General features: G+C 36.9%; 1 long non-coding RNA gene across 2 annotated transcripts in view; it reads left to right on the top strand.

The window, feature by feature from the left end:
• Window positions 1–11,173, top strand: part of LOC138107826 (uncharacterized) — a 63,397-nt gene extending 52,224 nt beyond the window's left edge. The window contains exons 3-5 of one of the 2 annotated variants that reach the window (XR_011149717.1): window positions 249–478; window positions 4,206–4,331; window positions 10,293–11,173. This is a non-coding gene — a long non-coding RNA (uncharacterized lncRNA). The remainder of the gene's footprint in view (window positions 1–248; window positions 479–4,205; window positions 4,332–10,292) is intronic. The other variant, XR_011149716.1, reaches the window with a different exon arrangement.
• Window positions 11,174–16,917: the final 5,744 nt, after the last annotated feature.

Genomic DNA, 16,917 nt, shown 5'->3' with positions numbered 1-16,917 from the left:
TCTTTAAAAAAAAAAAAAAAGGCAGTTTCATCTGCATGCTAATTCTGTATTTAGCTTTTAATTATTGTTTTGCATCGATGTCACAAGTAAGAACCAAGATTTCTTTGATGAGTCAAAAGACCATTCATTAGCAATCAGATTCAACCACATTCAGTAAATCCTGTACACCAGTCATCAAGACTGATATGGCTTTCAGGATAAAGCTGAAGCTTTTCATAATTTGTGAAAACCTCTCTTCTTTTTTACAGTAGGATAAACCTGATAGTTGAACAGATCAGCATTTCTCTGAGAATCTTCAACCCAAAAGGCAACTTTGAAAAAACGTGACATCTAGTTAGTACAAAGTGTCACCTGAATCATTTATGTAACATTCCTCCCACCATACTGCTCATAATATCTTCCAAAAAGTGGGTGAAGAGCTACAACAAAAGTGATAATGGAAGAGAAAAGCCTGAGATGTGAAATGACAGCACAAGAGGTACAATTTATACTTCACCTTGTATAAAGGATAAAGCCAAGGCATTTTCAGGTCATAAGCAAGGCAGGAATTTTTATGTAAGACAAACAGCATCATTGTGGTTTTATAAGGTAGCAATTATGCATTTACACATATATGTCTTAGACAAATAACCATGGTGTTTGCCCACAACAAGTATTGGACAAAACCAAAATCGGTTCATGTTCATGAGAAATTTTTTGTCATCATATTTAGTAGCAAAATGATGGCATTTGGAAAAGGTAAATTTGTTCTATTTGTCAGCTTCACAGAACAGGAAATAGGCATTAGTGATTGGTTCTCTGTTAATGTTATGGTCACCATATTAATGGGAGCTGAAGTGTCACTGGATCTGATAAAAAGATAAAGTGGTGTTCTCTGTTATTTATCAGTCTGCCAAAGAAGCTTTCACTGTGCTCTGTGTATTTAATTACATGCACTTGTGCACTACTGGGCTTACTTAGGTTGAAACAGGAATTCATCATAAGTAATCTCAAGACAACTGAAAATTAAGTTTAAGGACCTAAATCTTATCTGTCTTCATATTCATATAAATTGAGATTAATACCTCCAAAGCCAATATAATCAAGGAAAGAACGTACCTTTAAGAGGTTGGCACAAGAGCAAACAGAGTTGATTTTGCACTTTGCAAATGCCTGTGCTGCAAAATCCATATCGCTGAAGGCACAAGTTTTGAACAAAAAAGGCATCAGACCTCTCTACACTGTTTTTCAACCAGTATTGTTGTTATCCCAGTGGAGATAGCTTTTTCCATTCCTAGAACAAGTCTCCAAGACCTCCACCACAGGACTGGTGCTGTTCAGCACACTGGCTCTTTCCAGAGACCCCATCTGCCTTACACAACAGGTCGGCCAATCTAGGATCTCCCACACGAATTTGCCACACAGAATTGGGAACACATTTAATCTAGCTCAATACTTTAACAAAAGCCTTTTTGCTCAGCAAGAGTCTGAAGCTGCAGGCCCTCTCCATCATGCTGCTCATGATTGCATCTTTGGTTGATGCTCATTCTGATGCCTGAAGGCATTAATTGTTAGGGACTCCTCATTCCTGGAGCCCATGGGCTCCAGTACCTCCACCTGAGCCCAGCCCTGAGTTGTTGATCTACCTCTTCGTTAAGGTGATTTTGATGCTTATTTTTAGCCCTGTCTCCTGCTGCCTCTGGCTGGCAGAGTCCCAGGGTCCTGGGGCTCCCTGAATGACACCCAGACTTGATTCATCCCTGGACATATCTGATGTCTGCCAGTGGACCTGTTTGCAGCACTTTGTTTGTCCAGCTGAGCTCCTGTGGGACTGTGCTGTGGTGGGTTAGGATGCTGTCAGGGTCACCCACAGCTCCTGCCTCATCCCCCATTGTGGAGCAGCCCTGCTTCTGCTGCTCCTTGGAAGAAGAAATGTATCAGTTTCTCTCCTCTTTCCATAATAAGCACTGTTCAGAAAGAGATGGTAGGAGCCAGACTGTTTTAAAGTTATTTCTTTGATATATGGCTACATTAGAATGCCATCATGATATATGTTTTAAATAACATAAAGAGATGGGAAACAAAATAATAAAACATAGCTGGCATGTTTTAGTGTGTACTACTGTGATCCATAGTTCTCTAATGAAATAAGACCTCAGGGTGAGGTGTTTATATTAATTTAGTTTTAATACCCGTTTGTGCTTTACTGTTTTGCTTTATTTTCCCCAGTTAAGCTTTGTGCTTTCTCACAATGTTCCTTGTCTTTCTCCTTGAGCTGTAGTCAGGAGTTTACAACCAGCAGGTTTTTCTACTGCAATTTTGCAGTTCTGCTTCAACATTGTAAAACTAGGAAATAAAACAACAAAACAACACTTCTCTGTATGCCACATACTAAGTCAATCTGCATAATTAACAGAGGAATGGATTTCCTTGGTCTCTCCCATAAACAAGAGCTATTCACCCCAGTAAGGATTTTCAAGACATTTTCTATTTGTACACCTATAAAAATATTTTTCACAAACTTCCACCACTGATTAGAGGATCCAGAATGTCTGGACAAGATTGACCATGAAAGTAAATATACCTGACCTGCTGAACAACATGGCTGTAAGGTAATTACACCTTTTTAGCACTGAAGAGACAACTGTTTGTCATCAAGAGGCATTGTGTAACTCGTGGCATTGGCTGCCCCCCTGCACCTGCCACTATTTGCCTCACAGGTTGCATGACACTTGCAATGGTGAGTTTTCTAGCTATTGATATACCAGCTATTGAAAAGAATATATTCACTTCAAAGCAATCATTCAGTGCAAAGTATGCAGGCAGGGTAATGTCTGTACTGACAATGATACCTGATCCTGTCACAGAGCAGGGTCTAGCCTGGATGACACTCTTGGAATCTGTTTTAGTCTTGTGATTTGTAATGCAGTATGATGCACTCAATAAAACGACTCATTGTTACATCCTTGCTTTCCTAAAAGATGAATCATTAATATCTATCAATACCAATCTATAAAACTAACATTTTATGTGGTAGACACCACTATTAGTGAACATCCAGTATAAGGAAGAACTGCATTATATATCAAAAAGGTCTGAACTTTAGACATTAAAGCTGCAGTGGATTCAAACATGTTTTCATAGTTGAACAAAAATTAAAAAAAAAAAGTTCCTTACTGTGGTTTTGTCTTGGTGATCAATTTATTTATTACTCCTCAGTTATGATTTCAAATTTAGAAACTGAAACTAATACAAATTTTGGTTACTCAGTGTTTAGTAAAATATTTCCTTAGATTGTGTAATAGAATATTCTTGACTGGGATATGGGCAGCTGGCATTTCTGGTGAAGGATCTTTTCTAGTTAAGAGAAAATTTGATCTGGTGCCTTATGGCTTGGATTTACAGACACCAATGCAGATGCCATGCAGAATTTTCACTCTTGTCAGCTCTTTTTTGACAACAGCTCTGAAGTGAGCAGGGGAGAAGATTACAAGGAATTCTCCTTATAGTCACTGGTCTACTTTCTTTTGGTTATTGGGGTTTTTCCAGTCTTTTACATACTCCCCATTTGAATGAAGCTGACTCAATAAAAGGCAATGCACAGTGCATTCAAATGTCTCTGTCATCTTGCCCTTTTCAAGCCTGTGTTGTAAAAGGGATTGAGGAAACCATATTGCCTGCTTATAAAATTATCTCACAGGTTTTTCTTTTAAATACACCTGTACATATACCACAACTCAGAAATTTTATTACTATGAAAAACTGATATTATTTCAATATTTTTAATTATCAAAATCATGAATCCCTTTAGATAAGAAAATGGCTATTCTATCACCTTCTATACCATGCTGGGCTGCTTTCCTCTTTCTTTTAACATTTTTGTCCTTAACTTTCAGCTTTGTTTAAGCTGCAGCACTGACGGGTATAATCTTGATTACTAGAGTTCTGTACTGTTTCAACACCAAGAGCTGTGAAGGTGTATTATATCTTGGGGTCTGCTCTGCGTGGGCTGTTTTTTTCTCCTATTTTAATTAACAATAAAAGTGCATTATTATAATACTACACTAAGGTCCTTGTGAAAGTTAGGAATATTGAAAAGTGAAGAAACTATTCTAAGTCTATATTAGAAATAAATACATATTTTTACCAAAAAAGACCCCAAACAATTAAGCATTAGTGTGGGTGCTTTTTTTCTCCTGAACTTACTTGGCTCTTTGCATTTTCAGGTGTCAGGACTGGGTGAGAACAATTTGAGTATGGGTATCCCTGAAGTAACAGGATTCATCTCACAGATGTAAAATAATTTTGGCTATGGTGGATTTGACATTTGAGTCTGCATTTTCTAATTTATTGTAAGTTATGTACACTCTAGTTAGATGTGTGTGGATGTGTGACTAATGCTTTCAAAAGGGGTATGTTTTGTTTAAAGGGTTATTCAAATATGTGGGAAGGCAGTATCTGAATTACCTGTGTTTGATTAGAACAGATGGTGTTTCCTTTTCCTTCTTTCCAAGGAGACTACTAAGCAAAAGTTTATTGAAATTATTTTCATAAGCCAAGGATACAAATGTTTAAGAGACCTCAGGCTCCAGTTGCCTGGACCACAATATTGCTTTTGAAGTTATTGACCCAAAACCAATATATAACTGTTACATTATTTATGTGAATAAGGAGGTATCACTGCCCTGATTTATTTCTTTGCCATGGGCAAATTTTATTAAATACCGTAAAGTTGAAGAGACAATCTAAGAAAGTTTCTGCAAGTTGCAAGTTCCTGCAACCAAAGTGTAATTACCTAGCTTGCTACAAATACATGCATAACATTGAGAACAATAGCAGAGAAGCTAAACTTATTCTGGCTTTTTAGCACCACTTCACTCTAACAAACAAGGGAACAGTAATTTGGTGCGTGGAAAACTGTAAAACAGACCTTGTCAAACTCCAGGAACAGATAAAAAGATTCTGGAAGATTTTTTTTAGAATCATTTAGGTTGGAAAAGACCTTCAAGATCATCAAGTCCAACCATTAACCTAACACTCAAGTCCACCACTAAACCATGTCCCTAAGTACAACATCTGCATACCTTTTAAATACCTCCAGGGATAGTGACTCAACCACTTCAGTGGTTCCAATGCTTACCAACACCTTATCCCATCTAAACCTCCCCTGGTGCAACTTAAGGCCTTCCCCTCTTGTCTTATTGTTTGTTTCTTGAGAGAAGAGACCAACCCCCATCTGGCTGCAGCCTCCTTCAGGCAGTTGCAGAGAGTGATTAGGTCCCCCCTGAGCCTCCTTTTCTCCAGGCTGAACACCCCCAGCTCACTTGGTCAACCCTCACAGGACTTGTGCTCCAGATTCTTCACCAGCTTCGTTGCCCTTCTCGGGGCATGCTCCAGCCTCTCTTAGACAAAAAGATCTTGCACAACACTTCCATTTTCTATAGTGATTCTGCTCTCTGATGACCTCTTTTCCTACATAGGTTTCTTCCTGGTCTTTATCCATGTAGCATGGCTCGGACAACCCAGAATTAAAGGCCAGGTGTGCTCCAGCTGGGACTCTACTCTTTCTAGCCAATAATCAAATCAGGTTTTATAAACGAAGAAATACCAGACCTCATCATGTGGCTAGAAGACTGCCCAGAAACACACAACATTACAGCAGTGGTTTTAGTGATTCTGTAGCTGGTACCACTCACTTCCATGTCAGTAACAACCTGCTGATGTGCTGGCAGCACAGCTATTGTAGACCATTTTGTTTCAAGAGGTCTATGTGTATTGTCTTTCTTAGCATCTTTTATAATGCCCATGACCAGTGGATATGACTTGAAAGAATTTATTCCTTCATAAAATTGTTCCCAAAGTCAATTAGGTTTTGGTTTCATAATTTTTTTTCTCCAGAAGTTTGTGTGCTCATCTGAAAGAACAACCTCCCCCAAACTATTACTGAGTTTAAAATTAGCAACTTTTTTTCTTCTATCTATGAAAAAAAAGAAGGATATTTTTGTTCAGGTGGATTTCCATGGAGGCCCCTAAAATTTAGCAAACACAGAAGTTTTCTACTGAATTTTGTGTCACATAGAAGAGGTTTTAAATTAATCATTTTGGCCATAAGGACTTGGAGTAGGTGTCTATATGGAGGAATAAAATTGATTGTGCTTCCAAAGAGAAACAGTCTAAATCAAAAATGCTTTTGCTTCAGGGCCTATTCTTGAGGATGTTAATATAAATGCTGATGGACTGTGACCATCAAGGAAATCCTGCCTCTAGATGTTTGGTTAGTAAATCCAAATACAACCTTGATGTGTAAGATCATTATAGGTTACCATTTCCTTCTCAGTGTTTCAGAATATGTGTCTCTTTTTCTCTTGAGGTTACCCCATTGCTAAATATATGTTCTCATAAAGCTTGATTATGGTTTTATTAATGTTTTTTGTATTATTGTTCTTCATCCTGCTTAGCATCAACATTATGGAGCATAGACAGTAATACTTCTAAAAGCAAAGAACAGTAGGAAAGAGCCATGCTTTTAACTCATTTAAAAACCCCAGAAGAGATCTGAAAACTCAATCAATTGTTGGACAAGTAAAGGAGCCTGTTACTCCAACATTTTAAAACCCAGGGGGGTACTCTCACTGGTATGTGTTCAGCATCACTTTCAATAATGGTAATATTCAGGTGACTCAGAGGTAAAAAATTCAGATGCTTTATCTTGAGTTGCATGAAATTCAAAATTTGAAGTTCTGGTTTACTTGAAGCAAAGGTAGGGAATGGGGACCAACCCCTCTAAAACACAAGGTTATTTTTATACAGTTCTTTAAATATGATTGTCTATGATTCCATATAGAAATACTACTGCATATTTGTCCACATTTTGCTGTCTATTTACATTGAGCTTGAAGAGCTGTTCTAACAGAAATCAAATACTGTCACCAACTCCTTGCCTGGTCTACAGTGGTGTTTTTTGGACCTTTGATAGGTAAACCACAGTCCATACTGGATAGATCATACTAGGGAAAGTTTTCCCTGTGAATAGATACCCTAATCTGATCCTGGAGAGCGCAATCCCACAAGTTAAGTTTGTTTGTTTTTTTTTTTAAAGAAGCATCATATCACATGTTTTTGCTTTTAAAAAACACTTTTTAAACAAAATGTATCTTTGAATATTCCAAATTTATTGATATTCTAAGACAGTGGAATAGAATGCAGAGTTTTGTTCTGTCTTTTAGGGGGAATACCTTAAACTACTTATTCCTCCTTTAGTTTGACACTGATGGCCCAAAGTACTGATCATTGCTAATATAAGAACATGATCTTTGGTAATATTTGGAAGTCAAAACTGATGATTTGTCTTCAGTGGAGAATTAACCGAAAGAGGAGATTTGTTTCTCTACTTCTCCTCACAGAGGGGCATTTCACTTCTTGTTGGCTGCCAGAAGAAGGAGCCTTCTCTGAGACTGTCCTAACATTTTATAAAGAATCACAGCTGATTTTCACTACAAAAGAAAGAGAAGGAGGAAATACAATCTGAGTGATTTAGAATCATCTAGTTTTATGGTTTGCCCTAATCTCCAGGACAAATACAGTTGAGTATCATTTATTTTAAAATGCTTATGCATTTACTATGGATTATGATCAGGAAAGGATCTTGCTTTCTGGTGAACTTGGAAGAAATGTTTGTAAATCAAAGGTGCCCTTGGTTAGCTGTAAATTGGCATCTCTGTGGATTTGCATTTGAAGGGCAAAGCAGGAAGAGGAAGAGAAGAAGCAAGAATGAAGAGAGAGAAACAAGTGTGATCATCCCTTTAGGATTAGACACACCTTAAAAGAGCATTTAAGATTATAGGCCAACTCCCTAAATTTTACACTTACTGTATTCTTATCAGTCTCTGGAGTTTAGTTGTAGGGGTTTTTTCCTATTTTAATACATAACTCTGCAGTATCTCTTGGTACTTGCAATATGTTTGCATGAATCACTACAGGCACCTGATGAAGTCTTAGATAAGGAGCAATGTTAGAAATCTGGCAATATTCATCTATACATAGACTAAAAGAAAGAGAAGCTATCTTTTTCTTCAGATACTCCTATGGAGAATATGTTTCCATGTTTTCAGGATATTAAAGTACCAATTCTCAAGCATCTTTAATTTTTTTTAAGGGAGAATGATGTAAAATGCCAAATAAGTAGTAAAATAGCCCTTTTAAAACTTTGAAAACAGCTTTATGATTTGTTAGTTTTATTTTATGAGAGAATAATAGGGTAAATGTCTGCAAAGTAGGTAGAAAAGCCAATTTAGCTAGAATGTATGCAGTTCTTTTCGAAATACAAGCAATAATTTTTTTTTAGTCATACAATGCCTTAATGAGGACATTTTCTCCTTTTTGAAAAAAGACTAGTATTTATATTTTATTATTTAGAGTGACGTACATTAAAACTGATGCAGTTAATGCTTTAGCCAAATACCCAAAGCCTCTGAAAATCACAGAATTTAAGTAAAGCTGTCATTCAGCTTTTGGCTACTCTCAATATAGCTAATGAGATTAAAGAAAAGGGCACTCAACTCCCCATATCCTCTTTTATCACCCTCTTGACTTAAACACTTTTGTTTTCCAGATTTCCAAAAAGTGCACTCAAAGTGTAGAGCTTTTACTTTCCATTAGATTTGATTTTTTTCCTAGGGACTAAAAAGAAAACCCACCTCAATGTCATATGGCTCTCAGCTGAATACTTAATCACTCTCTCCATATCCATTTAGATGGATCAGAAATGCTGCCTATTTTCATGTTATAGCTGGTCCATTAAAATGGGTTTATCTTTTGACTGGTTTGATTATCATTTTTGCTTTTATGTATGTATCCTTTTTACTTTGAACAGAGTAGCTCTTAAATAGCAATATATTGGTCATGGTATAAAAGACTTCAGCTAAAAATTCATGAGATTCATTCGAGTAATGTCAGTACGCAGCATATGAATATTGTTGGGCATCTTTTACTTTTTTAACTGTATATTCAATAAAGAAAAATATTAGTATTTTTCCCTTTCCTTATATTACTAATTCATTAAGGGTTTTAATCTACTGTGGTTTAAACAATTCTCTATGTTAAGTTTCTTGTGAGACTTTAGCACAATAAGAAATAGCTGTGAGTTTTCTATAAGATGATTCATCATCACAAAAGGTTGTTAACAAAATTTAAACAATGTATTTTAAGTGGGCATCAATTTCAGATCTTTACTACAAAACAAACAAGGTCTTAGACTTTATATTGCTCCTATCATGAAGAAAAGTCGTCGTCCTGAATGCATTAGTGATAACCTTACCACACACAGGATGAAGAATTTTATGTCTTCCTTTAATAATTGGCATGCATTTTGTTGGGCTTGACTGAAAAAAGGGGAAAAAACCTTCTGAAGCCACTAAATTATGTAACTCAAAGAAAAAGGAAGCTCCACAGGAATTGGACATGAAGAAAAAAAACCAAGCACACTTACTTTACAGAGGATAAAGTATAGTTGTGCTTCCAGGCATAAGATATCCAGTCAATGACAAGGTTTAGGAAGACACTTTTTCGTTTTTTAACTTTGGTCAGTACAGGCTGGATATAAAGAAGGCCCTGACAATGACCATTGTCATCAGCAGGATGACAAGGAGATGTTGTGGTCTTTAAGAAGGTCTGAACATTATTAAAGCATCTGCGCTGTGCTGTAACCAAACCTGCTATAACCATGGCATTAAATCCAGATTAGATTAAACAGTATCCCTTTACTCCAGTTTGGGCTCTCAGTTCAATTCCATGATCCTGAATAGGAAAGAAAGTATTTCATTGGTTGGAAACTGGATTCTTTCTCTGGAACACAACCTGGTGGCCATAAGAAACAATAACTTGAGTGTTTGTGTGTGGCACGTGCAAGTAAGAGTAGTTGCTGACTGCCTTCTGAGGGGGGAGCCTGTGCTGGATGGGTACAAGGTAGAGAAAAATAGGTGGTCTGATAAATAGGCTAGCAAGGGGTAAATGGAGAAACCCAGAGGTGCAAGCCTGGAGAAATGCAAAAATCTTTTTTTGTTGTTGTTTAAAATGTTTCTGAGATTACAAATATGGTAATATATTGTGTTAATTAATCAATTTGAAGATTTACAAACCAGAAATGTCATTCCCAGCTGTTTGAAAACAAAAGTATATTTCATAATCCTATGAATTAGGAATGAAAAAAATAAGCAAAAAATGCAGATAATATTAGATGAAGCTATAGTTTATGTACTATTTATTTCTATACTATTACATTTCAGCATTTAAAATTTAATTCTTTTCTATATCAGGTGTGAATTTCATTTAAATGGGAATGGACTACTGAATGGCATCAAGGAACACAGTTCTATGAAGAAGTCTGGAGTGAAACCACACTGCTGCTATTTCACTCCCAGTGAGCTGCTACTGGCAGCTCACTGCCAGTATCTCATGTGGTGCTGATTGTCTTTTCACACCTTGTGTTATTAAACTGACAATTTAACAAAAATCAGAAAAGCCCATGATTCATAAACAGTTATGTATATTCTAGTATGTGAAGCATTTTTCTGGAAATGTAGGAAATCAGAGATATAAAGCTAAAGTATCCATTTAAAATGAGAAAGGAATAAGTAGAAACATTACTCATTAAACGCATTTTATTAAAGAAATGTCCCATTATCCTTTTGTGTGACTCATGAAGTCACCATCAACCAGCCTGTAGCCTGTAATTATATAGCATTTCTCTGCCAACCGTGGGGGTGAAAAATCTATAGCTGGAATTTTATTAACTCTGACTTGAGGGACTGCTAAAGGATATTGGACTTTACAGTCATGATTTTGAAAATAACATAACAATTTTCATACATTAATATTAGGATTTTCAGATGGGGATATTTTCAAGACAACTTTAGAAAAAGCAAGGTTCCCACCTGTTGAAAGTGAGTCCCTTTTAACCAGTTCAATGATTTCCAATGTCCAAAAGTAAATCTGTCATAGAACAATTCAGAAACCCTGTATCAGAAATTTATTGAACAACAAAATTATGGGTTTCTTACCACCATGAGGTGACATTTTGCTGGTAATAAACATGTAGTGTAGCTATGGGTATTTTCACTATGCACATGTATGGCTAATTTTGTTTAAAAGCATATATTAACTAAAATATAAAATTCTTTTTTGTGTCCTTGTTATACTTCAGATGCATTTTCTTCCATTTATTTGGTTCACAGACTGCAAATGACATCATTCATCTTTTCTTCTATTTGCTAATTTATGTCTTTGTACTCTTATTGTTATCACCAAAGTTTGAAAGATCTCCTCAGTTAATTATTTTAATACTGACTTAAACCAAGGACCTTTCAATATTAACTGTTATACTTTCTCCTAAATGTGGCTTCCACTCTTCTCTCACAACTCATTCCCTCTAACATCTTCTCTAAATTACTTCTTCTCCCTCCCTAAACCATACCCCAAGGAAACCTTTCACATTTCTATTTCAATATCTGGTGACAAGATGAAAAGCAGTATGCAAGGTAAGGATAGAACACTAATTGATATAAATGTGAAATGACAGTAATGGTCTCTGTCTGAGCCATGGCTGGAGACTTCTGTGTTATGAAAAACCTTGCATATTTAATATTTTTTGTCCCTCTAGTAATATTAGCTAAGACAATGTTTCAATAGATTTTTAAACAGAAGTCTTAGTTCTGCTGTGCAAAGTTGAAATACACTATGGAAGACTTTTTTTACCTTTGCAGCATTTCTAGGGATTTTTTTCCAGAAACATGAAAGGAAAAAAATATTGGCAATCTTCATTGTAATGAGTCCATTTCAAAAAGCGCTGAATGGTTTCTTTATTATTCATCTTTAGCCTCTCAAGAGATTTCAGAAGTTTTATTCAAAATTAGAGTATTTTTTTCATGAATAAGACTGCATATGTGTATGTAATGGTAACACAGAAAACTGAAAATTACCTTTCCTGAGTCAAGCACTGTGACTGTAATATGAAAAGAAAGATGATGTAACATTAATTGCTTCAGTGGTAAGAAACAATTGTTCTGGCAAGGTGTGAAAATAATGCAGTTTTGCCCTTTATATATTGTTAGAAGTGGATTTTTCACTTTAAAATGTTCTTGTTGTTTGACATACTGCTAATGAACCATGCCAAAATAACAGAGGTTTCTGCCATGCAACTAAGATATGAGAGACAAAGAAAATCACGCAACAAAAATCCTCCCACCATCAGAAATCATCGTCAATGAAGATGAGAATAGGGAGAACAAGTAAGGAAAAGGTAAAATTTTCGAGTCTTCCAGGTGACCTGAAAAAGTTTGGCTCTCCCCCTCTCCTGACTCCGAGTCTTTCTGCTTCTTATGGACCACCCAGGCCAGTCTGGAAGAAGCAGCCGTGCTGCCCAGCAGCTGGCGGTCAAGGCTCTGTTTCTCTGCATGTACAGACCTAATCACTGCTTCCCAGTTCCTCCCTGGAAGACTCTTAATTATACTTTATTTCAGGAGGAAGAAAGGGATAGCTGCTTCATAAGTGGAAATTTGTTTAAAATACAGTGAAATATAATTATTGGTCCAATAACAGCGTGCTAAGGACATTTGTAAATTTGACAGTCTTTCCATGTGAGATTTCTCAGACTATGCTTTAAAGTCTAGGTTGTTTTTGAACAGCTGGGATTTAGGTTCTCAGATACTAATAGCTTGGTCAAATTTCAGTGGCTATTCATTAGATTGCTGACAGAACCCATATTCCCCCATATTTAAAGGAGATGATCTTGCCAAATTTGAAGTAATGTTTAAATATTTCAAGTAAACCCAAGAATTGTTAGCCTCTCTAAAATGAGATCTTATCTCCCTATTTTAGATATCCAGAAGAGTTTCCAGTTTGCAAACAGAGCCCATGAGAGAAACAACCTGGGAAATTTGCCTGAAGACTGGCAATATGATAAGCAACTGGAGAACAGCATCCTGCAAGGAACAGAATCTGGTAAGATCAAATTAGAGATACTGTACCTGCACTGGCTGCTACAGAAAAAGCCACATTCTCTAGTCAGCTGTATGGAAGGTTTTACTAGTTTTTAGTGACTTAAACCTCACCATCTAAGATTAAAGATTTTAAAATGTGTGTTAGGCAGCCAACATTATTAAAAAGCTCTCATGAAGAGATATACAGGGAGTAAAAATGATCCTCCTCCTCCAACAATTTTAGACACAACAGACAAGAGCAGTCTTCCACTCCAGAGACAAAAAATTCAGGCACTAACTTAGCTATTAAAAATTATTGTAAATAGAATATTTGCTAAAATGACCTTTTCTTACCCATCTAGATGCAAGCATCAAGTGTCTATATATATATACACATACACACACACACATTGTGCTAAGTGTTGGTTGACAGTCAGTCACTCAGGCAAGGTGCTGACATTATAGGTGTTACTGTTTAAAATATTAACAGTGATGAAGAATAGACTGGTATTCATGTTTAAATTTATATTTTGAACCTCCAAAAGCTTCACCCAGATGTTCACACAGATATGTGTAATTTCAAAAAATCAGAGAATAAAAATAGATACGACACAGTTTTGAACCCTTTGCAGTAAATGAGGCAAGGTAAATTCAGGGCACCTTGCTCACAAATGAGCTTTCTGGATATCTGGGTTTAAGTACTCATCAACTCGATGAGTACACAGAAGATCAAGCTGGAAGGACTTCTAGGAATTAGCAGGTATCTCTTCCTTCAGGCAAAGCCAGCAATGAAAACCATTCAATATGAAAATATTTTGAAAACTCGTGCCCCCTTGTGCTGTTGTATGAGACTTTGGTTTTTAAATAGCAGTTGACTAGATCAGCCCACAAATACCCAGCTGAATACTCACTTCAACATTTCTTCATTAGAAGGCAAACTGATGGCTGTAAAAAGAATGCAGACAAGAATGTATTGCAGACATGGAATGAATTTTACATGGAAAGGTAATTAAATGCTTACAGGTCACCTGCTGATGCAGTGGATTTGATTCCAGTGGCTGCCCATCAGCCTTTCAAGAAAGACATCCAGATCTATTACAAACATAGGGTAAGAGTCAAACCGAGGAAGAAGGTGTTGCATAGGGTTATAGACCAAATGACAGTTTTTCCTTTAGCTCACAGAAGTCAAAAAGCTTTTTGGTGCTCCAGTATCAACTTCACATACAGAATATGAAGTGTCTGTCTCTAACTCTCCAGTTGTTGCAATTGAAACGAGGAACCACAAAGCAAGTGTTGAAATGCTTGAGCATAATCAACACTGATGGACTGAAAAATGAGAGAAGTATGATACTCAATGTAACTGAGTATATCAAAGTTTTTCACATATATATCTGATATATTCAAAATTTGTGTTCTGTTCTTTAGAAAGTCTTTCCTATGTTGTTTAATTCTCTCTTTGGCTCTTACAAACAAACCCAGGCTGAAGAACAGGGATGCTTAATGCACAGCAGTCCAACATAAATGAAGCTCTGCTCCTTTACTGCAATCTAACCCTATTTGAGTAGGATAGATTTCAGTCTCAGGGAAGATATTTGATACTAGCTACATCCAGTTCCTAAACAGAATCTGACTTCATACAGAAATGTAGAAAACTTTAGCTGAATGACTTAAATGATGAACACAAATGCGTCCATTGCACACAAACTTCAAGGGGTTTTCAAATCAAACTGGAGTCTGCAGCAGTGGTGCTCTCCACTGCCCTGAAAGCAAGAAAGCCTGGGCTTGCACAATTGACATGTACTAGCAAACAGCCCCACACTGTGGACACTGCACGTACTAGTAAAATCACTTGCAAATTTACTGCACTTGAGCCGTCTCAGCTCACCCAGCCCCACCAGGACATACTGCAAATTATTAGGTTGTGATTCATTTAACCCTTACTTGTATACTAAATTTGTGTAGACTACTATAAAGAAGAGGACTTTTCAAAAAGATGGTAGACTTGGATTTTTTATTTTATTTTTTTTTTTTTTTTTTAGCAGGGGAACATATCAAATGCAGAAATTCTGACAGAAAAGCTGTTGAGTGACATGTGGTCCTGGCAGTCAGCTGGGGAGCAGACCTCAGTAGTGCTCTGTAGCAGGAGTAGTGGACATCCCAATCTCGGTAACTGAGAACAAATGCTGTGCTGGACCATAAAAATAATTTCCCCTCGACTTGTTGAGCCAAAGATTTTGGGTCTTTTTTTTCTGAAAATGAAGGATTTAATAATTTTTCACGGCATTCAGCACACCCAGATACACAGTTCTTTACAGAACATTGATGACTCTTTCTTCCCCTTCTGGGAAGCTGCTTCTGACCTGATTCTGGATCATCTCCTTCCTTTCATTCTATTTTAAGATGGGAAAAAGAGGCCTTTGTAGACATTTCTGGTAACATCTTTTTTATTCAGCTGTGGGGTGGAGCTGCTCTGGGCAAAGGGAACCTCCTTGGGAGCCACCCACTGTGCAGCACCGCATCTGGACGCTGAAAAGAAAGGTTGTTTCCTAATTTGCAAGCAACAACCATATGTTCAGGAATGAAGAAATGCATACTCCACCTAATCCCATGAGCTTGCTCTCTCCCCTGTGGCTTATTTAAAGTTATTCTAGCACTCTTTACTGGATGCCAGCTACTAAATGAATTACCTTCAAAGTTTAGGCCCTTCAAGCAAAGTGATTGTAAGCAAAGCTGAAAAACTGAGGAAAAACTGAGCATGCATGAACCATTGTTCCTAGTGACTCATGGCATCATTTTCCAGAGTGACTTTAGCAGGGAGGATCCAAGGCTCCTCCCTTTAGAGCAGATGGTAGAAATGTTTTTATTTGGCATTGTTATTGTGTTACACCATCAATCAAGACTGACAGTTTACAGGAAGCTATAGAGACAAGATCCCTGTCACAAAGGTCTTATATTTTGTGAGAAAATCTCCCTCTCTATGGATCTACTTAGGAGACAGAGAAGGAATTTATTACCAAACTTCCCTTGGCTCCTTCAGGACCCACACTGCTTCTCAGTTAATAATTAGCAAAACAGGTACCTGGCAAACTTGCCAAAGAATAGCAATTCCTCTCTGGACTTTTATTATAAGTAGCTTAAGGGCAAGGGTACCATTGGGAGGTGTCCTTTATTACAGTTTATACAGCAGAATTTGACTTCTTTTGAATGGAAAAATTAGCTTCTTAGCCAGGATACAGGGTGTTCCACAAGAAAGCTGTACTAATACCCAAATGGAAAAAATTGGGAAAGAAATCCTTCCTTGTAGTCTTACCTTGAATATTGCAATTAAAGAAATTGAATTTTAGTGTGCATCACCACAGAGCCAACAACCCGTTGCACAGGCCTCCTTATTTCTTAAACAGTACAGTCATCACTTGGAAGGACATATGTTTTATTCAGATGTCTACTTTTTGCATATGGGTCCACATGTGACCCTTTTTTGACTGGTTGGTGGGAGGGGGTTATGAATTAATAAAATGATGTTAGCAACATAAAGTTGCTTTGCATATTAATATTGTATAAATCTGACGTGTGCTTTGAAATGGGCTTGGGGGCTTTTTTTAGTGATTGCAAATCATGTACTTCAGTTGCAGCATCAAGAGAAAAGGTCTTGATAACATGACTTAAATGGTTAGACTAAACAGGAATTACATTTCGGAAGTTTAATAACAATAGAGGCATCTAGTGGAAGTGTTTGAAGACTGCAGCTGTCAGAGAATGCATCAATGCACAGCTGATTTTCTTGCTTTACTTCTTCTCAGATGGAATTTCATTAAGTGAGTGACAAATGCCAGTGATGGTTAAGTTTTATTTAAGAAGAGGCAAAACTTAAATTTCATGGCATTTAGACACTGTGAGGCAAACATGGTTTAGGAACCAAGCTGAGGGCTTGAAGTAGGGAGTGTCAGTCTTCCTCGCAACAAGA

Source organism: Aphelocoma coerulescens, chromosome 3, assembly GCF_041296385.1.
Source record: "Aphelocoma coerulescens isolate FSJ_1873_10779 chromosome 3, UR_Acoe_1.0, whole genome shotgun sequence".
In the NCBI taxonomy this organism is placed as follows: Eukaryota; Metazoa; Chordata; class Aves; order Passeriformes; family Corvidae; genus Aphelocoma; species Aphelocoma coerulescens.
This window is presented reverse-complemented; position numbering and strand designations above follow the sequence as displayed.